Here is an 8638-nt window from a genome sequence, read left to right as displayed (position 1 = left end):
CCCTGAATCTCTATACTTCCCATACCACTAACCTTGATAAACAGAAGTGTAGTCTCAACCCTTAAATTGCTTGGCTAGATTCCCACACTTGTCGATTGACCACCAACTGCATAATGACCGATTTCGTTAGAGGGTTGATTAAGGGTGTAGTTTACACCCATCAATAACAACTTGAGCAAGACAGAGGACAACTTACAGTATCCCCCAGAACTGAATATTGACTTAAGGAGTGGCACACGTGAGTGGAATAAAGCGTTCAATCTAAGAGAGTAACCAAAGGAAGATCATTAGATAGAAGTGACGATAATCTTAGAAAGGAAAACCACAAAGTAACCAAAAATACCACTTAATTCCTTACCACCAATATTCGGCTTGGTATCCACAAGAAAGGTAATGGTAGATTCGCAACAGAAATGGAGTGACAAGAAGAGAGTATGTGACGGCTAAAGCTGTGTTTGACTTGGCAGAGTTTTTAGAAGGTGAGAGGAGAACACAAGATGTTCGGCTATCACCTAGCAAGAGAGGGAGAGACGGAAGCAGAGTTGATCCCCAAATAGAATATTCGGTAACCAAGAGAGAGGTTGAAGGTCTGAGGTATTCGGTTTAGAAAAGGGGAGAAGAAGAATCGACAAAGAGGAAATGTGAATAAGAAAGGGGAAAGGTTCAAAAAGAGTTTGACACACACTCACTTGTATTCGACAAAACGATTGGAAAGTAAGGTTAAGGGAAGGAAGGCCCGAATGGTCAGAATACGTACCAAACCAAAAAGAGAACACAGCAAAACTCAAGAGAAAAATTACCAAAACAAAAATGAAAAGCCCTCCTCCCTTTATACCTATTGGGCACCACCCAATGAAAAGAGGAAATTCCCCCCATAGTGCTGAATACACACTCCAAGGAGTCTCAAATCTGAACAACACCACCTCCAATCAAACCCTATGATTTTCTCCACATAATCCTCCCCTTATCTCTCCATGATCATTCCTCAATTCTCTCCTCAACAACCTCCTCCATTAGAATTCCACTACAACTCAACCACTGGCCGAACCCAAATACAAAATAAATACCTCATTTGGGCCGTGACATGCTCGAAGCTCAGACCTTAAGGTTCCCTTACACGCTACCTTGCCACCACACCACTGGCTCTTCTTGTGGTAAAAACGTCCATAATTAACTTTAAGACATATGTGCTAGCATCCAGATTCAATTAAGAGAAAAACCAAAATAAATTGCAAGAGCCAAGACTTGAAACCAAGATCCCTTACAACCTTAATGATGCCCTAACCACTAGACCACATGCTTCCATGTGTCATTTATTTACAACAATAATTTAAAAGGCCTTCATCAAGCATCTAGGTGGTTATTCACTTAAGACCAAAATTTTTGCTAAAGCCCAGGTTTGAACCTAAGATTTCTCCAACACTTCTCAAGGCCATTAACCACCAAAGCAGACATTTAATTGTGTCATTTCCTTGCACAATTAAATACTTATATACAACCTCCTTATTGGCCCATACTCAAGGCCTAATACTTCTAACCCCAAATTCGGGGCGTTACAGCTAAGCCTAATTTAACAGGAACTGAATTGAATATTGTTAGACCTGCTGTTTCTGCAAATAATTTTGAACTAAAACCTAACACGATTAAAATGATACAACAGTTTATTCAATTTGATGGTTTGCAAGATGAGGATCCAAACACTCATTTAGCAAATTTTCTAGAATTCTATGACACCTTTAAGATCAATGGTGTTTCTGACGATGCCATTCACCTTCAGTTGTTTCCCTTTTCATTAAGGAATAAGGCTAAATAGTGGCTGAACTCGTTACCATGAGGGTCAATCACTACTTGGGAAAAAATGACCGAAAAATTTTTACTTAAATATTTTCTGCCGGCTAAAATGGCTAAATTAAGGAATGATATCTCTTCTTTTGTGCAGATGGATTTAGAAACACTTTATGATACATGGGAGAGATACAAGGATTTATTGAGAAGGTGCCCTCACCATGGGTTACCTTTATGGTTACAAGACCTTCTACAAATGTGTGAACCCCTAACAAGGCAACTGATTGATGCAGCCACCGGTGGAACCTTGAACAGCAAAACACCTGAAGAGGCTTACAAATATATTGAAGAAATGTCACTAAAAAACTATCAGCGGTAAGTCATGAGAACGAAGTCAACAAAAGCAGTTGGTGTTTTCAACCTCGACTCGGTCACTATGCTATCTAACCAAGTAGAACTACTGAATAAAAAGATTGATGGTTTGTATGATTCTTATCAGGTACATCCAATGATAAGGTGTGATTCAAATGGAGGAGGGATGCATAACACAGACTATCCATCCTTCAACCCCAGCACTGAGGGAGAACAAGTCCACTATATGGGTAACAATTCTAGACCTCAGAATAACCCTCATAGTAACACTTACAATGCAGGTTGGGGGAACTATCCCAATTTTTCGTGGGGTGGTCAAGGGAATCAAAAGGCCACAACACTCTATAGGTTTTCAACAACCACCTTACCAACAGGAGAAAAAGTTGAACCTTGAGGAGATGCTTACAAAATTTATCTCGCTGTTAGAAACTCATTTTTAGAATACTAAGACAGCACTTAAAAATCAGCAAGCATCAATTTAAGGTCTCGAGACTCAAATAGGTTAGCTTGCTAAGCTGATCTCAGAAAGACCACAAGGCAGCTAGCCTAGCAACACCGAGACTACCCCAAGAGAGCAACTCCATGCGATTACTAGTCGAGATGAAGAAGGGTTAGTTGAGTCCAAACCAGAACCAAGGCAAGAAACTGTGGTAAGTAATAGTAAGGGTGGTGAAAGCCATATTAAACAGAAATCAGTGAGCAAAGAATATACACCTCGCGTGCCATACCCTAAAGTGACAAAGAAAGACCGCACAGACGAACAATTCGGTAAATTTCTTAACATTTTAAGAAAGTTACATATTAACTTACCATTTATTGAAGCTCTTTCACAGATGCCCAACTCAGTTAAATTTTTAAAGGAGCTTCTGGCAAACAAACGGAAGTTAGACGATTCGTCGCATGTAGAGTTAAACGCAGTTTGCTCAGCGATTCTACAAAATAAACTACCCAGCAAGTTAAAAGACTGAGGGAGTTTTACTATTCCTTGTTTAATCAATAGTTTAAGTGTTGGTAATGCTTTAGCTGATTTAGGGGCAAGTATAAATGTCATGCCCTATAAAATGTTTAAACAACTAGATCTTGGGAAACTTAAGCAAACTAGGATGAGTATACAATTGGCAGATAAAACTATTAGATTTCCTAGGGGTATTATTGAGGATGTACTCATTAAGATTGATAAATTTATATTCCCAGTCGACTTTGTTGTTCTAGACTTGGATTAGGATAGTGACTTACCTTTAATTCTAGGTCGGCCATTTTTAGTAACTGCTAGAACTATCATAGATGTTGGTACAGGTGAACTAACACTTCGTGTAGGTGACGAAACCATCACTCTTCAGGCTCGAGATTCGGTCAAAACATCGAGTGATGAAGGTAATTGTCTAAATCTGATAATATGCCTACTCTTGTGGTTCAACCCTCTTTGCAGGAAAAAATTTTGAGTAATACAAATGAGCCACGTTCTAGTTCATTCAACAATATTAGAACAGTTCATGAAAAATGAAGGCTTCAGATCGATGAATTAGACGAATGGCGGACACATGGCAAGGAGGAGCCGAAGCAACACAATGTCAAGTCTAATGAAAGAACAATCAATTCAAGGTTGGAGACCAAGTCTGGTTAGATAAAAAGGACCCTCGAAGATCACTACAGAGCTCAACACAAATGGAGTGACTCCTTTTACGGTACTCAAAGTCTTTCCATACAGTACAGTCGAGGTAACCCATTCACATTTCCACACTTTTAAGGTAAACAATACTCGACTTAAACCTTATTTAAATAAAGGGATTGACAGCGAGAAAGAGGAGTTTCAACTTTGTGATCCACCGTGACCATGCGAAATAGAGGTAAGTCGAGCTTAGACTCGAAATAAGCGCTTCTCGGGAGGTAACTTGATCACTATCACCATTAACTAGTCTACTTTTTTTTTTCTGTTTAAATGCAGGTTTTTGACCTACACGGCCTGGACACACAGGTGTATCCTAGGCCGTGTGGCTTAACATGAGGGAAGTAATGAATTACACGGCCATGCAATGTGGCCATGTGGACCACACGGCTTTGACACACGGGTGTGTCCTTGGCCGTGTTGAGTTTGGAGCTAAATTTTCCCAAATATTGACAGAGACATGGGTTAAAAAGATGCCACACGGGCATCCAACACGGCCATGTGAACCACACAGCCTAGACACATGGGCGTGTCCTTGGCCGTGTGAAAAGTGGAGCCAAAATTTTAATTTCTAAACAAGTTAGAGAGCTACACGGGTGAGGCACACGATCATGTGTTCAGACACACGGGCATATGGAAGGCTACACGGGCGTGGGAAAAGCGAACGACGTAGCTGTAACACCCCGTACCCGAGACCGTTTCCAGAGTCGAACACGAGGTGTTAACGGACTTAATTCACTTATTTATACACAGTTCATTTTAAAATTTCCAGACAAGCTGGTTAACTGCATCATAGTCACTTTAAAAATCATATCTCGAGTTCCAAAACTCGAAAACTGATTCCGTAAATTTTCCCTAAAACTAGACTCATATATCCGTCTACAAAGTTTTTTCTAGAATTTTTGGTCAGGCCAATTAGTACAGTTTATTAGTTAAAGTCTCCCCTGTTACAGGGTTCGACTACTCTGACCTTCATGCATTGTGACTTAGATATCTCCCTGTACAGGCTTCAATACTTATGTCATTTGTTTCTAATGAAACTAGACTCGAAGAGGAATTTGTACATATAAGGCATGACTTCTAATTATCTCTGGTTAATTTATAGTGAATTTCCAAAGTCAGAACAGGGGATCCAGAAATCGCTCTGGCCCTGTTTCACAAAAACTTAAACATCCCTTAAAATACGGCTCATAGATCGTTTCGTTTATTCCATATAAAAATAGACTCATCAAGGTTCGATTACATAATTTATTCGCTATTTAATTCCATTCCTAATATTTTTAGTGATTTTTCAAATTCACATCACTTTCTTTGTCAACATCTGTTTTAAGGTAGACTATACCTATTTCATGATTTTCCACGGATCAACTAGCCATTTGTCGTACATAGCACTAAAATGATCATGATTAACCATTCCAATGGCTAATCGTTACCAAGAATTTCCATACCACTCAATGAACAATATACAAAATGATTATAATGCTATGCTCAAGATATATAAGCCATTTTCGCATGGCTATCCAAATTTATACAATACCAAAAGGTACATGACCAACAACAAAAGGGCGGTCTATACATGCCATTTTCGAGTTCAACTAAAAGAGTACCAAAAGGGCTTTGATAGTGTGGGCGACTTGACTTGACGGTGACGAACCAAAATCTATAAAATAGAGAATCAAAGAAACAGAATAAGCATTTAATGCTTAGTAAGTTTTGAATAATGAAATTAATTCGGCTAAGGTATAACATTCATATGGCTAAATGAATAACTTCATAAATGTGACAGCCTTAAAACGACCCTAGTCGAAATGTGGTTTCGGGACCACAAAACCAAGGCATAAAAATAATTTAATATTTATTTTATTGCCTATAATGTGTGTTAACTCATGTGTGATATTTTTTATGCTTTGATTTAGAATTATAGATGTGAATTTCACTAGAAAGGACCTAGTAATAAACTTTGAAAGTATGAGGGGAAATGTGTGATGACTAATTAAAGGATGCATGCAAAACAATGGACTTGCATGTCAAATTTCCCCCATAGCTAGTGGCGGCCATGACAAGGATTTATGGGCAAAAATCATGTCATGAAACATGTTTGGTAAATGGGTTATGATGGAAAGAATAAAATAAGGGTTATGGAATAAACAATTAATGTTAGTAGATGAGAAACAAAAAAAAGTGTCCATCTTCCTCCATAGCTTGGCGAATGTCCTAAAGGAAGAAAGAAAAATTTTGTTCATCTCTTTTCACTCTCTTGTTGGCGAAAATACTAAGGTTAAGGAAGGAGTTTTGCTTCATACTTGGTTTGGAAGAGGATTAGGAAGAGGTTGGCTAAACTTGCATCAAGATTAAGGTATGTTTGAGGTTCATGCATGTTTTTAGTTGCTAGCTTAATGTTCTTGTTAGCCCATGGTTCAAATCCTTGTTATGTCATGGGAATGAAATTCGCCAAAGTGAATGTGGTGTTAATGCCATTGCATGTTAAATAACAAGCTTGAAAGTGATACATGTGATGGAGGATTGAAGATTCTTAGATTTTCTTTTAGCATTTTTTTGAATGAGATACTAAGTTCTTTGTTTCACCATGACCAAATTGAAATGGTGTGGTGTTGTGGTATTCGCCATGATATATCCATAAGTATAATTCATGCATGTTGCATGGTAAGTAAGATTTAAGCTTTGGAAATGTGTATATATTTGGATATAAGCCACTTGAGAATTGGCCCTTGCACCTACATGAATATATGTTTGCACATGATGGATTGGTATGACATATATACTAATTCAAAGTGTATATTTGCTTGTGATGATGTGTTGATTATGAAGTAAATAAGAGATGTGCAATGAATTACGATATGTAATGTGTTAGTAGTAAAATGTATGCTGTTTTTTTGTGTGGTATTAAGTGTATATTCGCCACATGAGGGGTAATTAGTGTGCATGCATTCGGTTTGAGGCAAGCATATTGATGCCTATTCTTGGCTTAGAAAATTGACTAAGAGGAATATTAACTAATGTGTTGAGTTCGATTTATGATTTCGTACATATACAACTTTGATGCCTAATGTATATAAGGGCCAAGTACTTTGAACTTCACGTTGATGTTTGAATGTATTGAATTGCTTGTTGTGATGTAAAATGTGCATGACCATTGTGTATTTGAGCTAAAGGATGGCCATATGACCATTTACACTCCTTGTCATATTCGGCCATAAGCTATCATGATGAGATTTTAATAAGTTAAATTTGTGTAAATTAGCTCAAGAGCAAAGGGAGCTAAATCCGATAAAGGGAAGGAAAAAGTAGTTGAATAGCCGTCGAAATCGCTCGACAACATCCAAGGTAAGTCTTGAGTGATGACCCTACTTGAATTATATCAAAATTATGCTCCTTGTTTGTGTGGCCATTGAGCGAAATAGTAAAGGTTGATAGATATTTTGTGTTAGAGCTTTAGTAACGAAAATGAACTATGGGCGTGTCTTGAATATTGATATATATGTAAGTGAACATTGGAAATATATCCGGCTAAGACCGAAGGCATTCGTGCGAGTTGATATATCCGGGCTAAGACCCGAAGGCATTCGTGCGAGTTGATATATCCGGGCTAAGACCCGAAGGCATTCGTGCGAGTTGATATATCCGGGCTAAGACCCGAAGGCCTTTGTGCAAGTCACCAAATCCGGGTTATGACCCGAAGGCAATCGTGCGAGTCGCTATATCCGGTTAAATCCCGAAAGTATGTGATTCGGAAGTGAGCAATCTTGCTGTGAAAATTTCAGCTTATACACTTGTGAAAATTCCAGCAATGAGGTATGTTTGTATGTGCTTGTACTAATTGAATTCTTACAAGTAAGTATGCGCTAAGTTGATAACGAGCTACCGGCCTTGGGCTAAGTTGTTCTTTTGTGTATGAACATAAGGGTCGGTGATGTGAAATAAGTATGAGTATGGGAATGTGAATTAGTAAAGTGGTTTAATTAGCCATGTGAATAAAATACCTTAGTCAAAGCTGATTTCATTGCTTGAGACTTACTAAGCATTAAAATGCTTACCCGTTGCTTTGGCTCTCTGTTTTATAGGTTTCGCTCGTTAGCTATCGGATTCGGGATCAAAGAAGTCAAGTCATCCACACTATCGAAGCCCCATTTTGGTACAAATTTTGGTTGAACTTTGAAATGGCATGTATAGGACCATCCTTTGTTGAAGGTCATGTACCTTCGGTTTGTGTAAACTTGGATAGCCATGCGAAAATGGCTTATATACGTTTTAGCATAGAACTATAATCGTTTGTATGTTGACCCTTATGAGGTATGGAATTATTTTGAAACGATTAGCCATTGGAATGGTTAATCATGATCACGCTTTGTGCTATGTATGTAAAAAGGGCCAATTGAATCATGGAAAGTATGAAATAGGTAAAGCCTACTAAAGGCAGATGCTGACAGCAGCAGTGACGTGGATGTGAAAAATCACTAAAAATAGTAGGAATGGTATTAAATAGCAAATAAATTATGTAAGTGTACCTTGATGAATCTACTTTCATATGGAAGAAACGAAATGGTCATATGAGTTATAAGTTAACAGATTTTAAAGTTCTTGTGAAATAGGGCCAGAACGGTTTCTGGATCCCCTGTTCCAACTTTGGAAAATCATTGTAAATTAACCAGAGATAATTAGGAGTCATTCCATATATGTGTAGATTCCTCTCTGAGTCTAGTTTCTATAGAAACAAACGGAATTAGTATTGAAGCCCTGTACAGGAGATATCCAATTCGTAACGCACAAAGGTCAGTGTAGTCGATCCCTACAACA

General features: G+C 38.2%; 1 non-coding gene across 1 annotated transcript; it reads right to left on the bottom strand.

The window, feature by feature from the left end:
* Positions 1–1906: 1906 nt before the first annotated feature.
* Positions 1907–2013, bottom strand: LOC128287285 (small nucleolar RNA R71). The gene has a single exon (XR_008277983.1). It is a non-coding gene; the product is annotated as a small nucleolar RNA R71 (small nucleolar RNA).
* Between the last annotated feature and the right edge of the window lie 6625 nt (positions 2014–8638).

The sequence above is a fragment of the Gossypium arboreum genome, chromosome 13, assembly GCF_025698485.1.
Source record: "Gossypium arboreum isolate Shixiya-1 chromosome 13, ASM2569848v2, whole genome shotgun sequence".
Taxonomy (NCBI): Eukaryota; Viridiplantae; Streptophyta; class Magnoliopsida; order Malvales; family Malvaceae; genus Gossypium; species Gossypium arboreum.
Note: the sequence above shows the minus strand (reverse complement) of the source record. Positions and strands in the feature narration are given on the sequence as shown.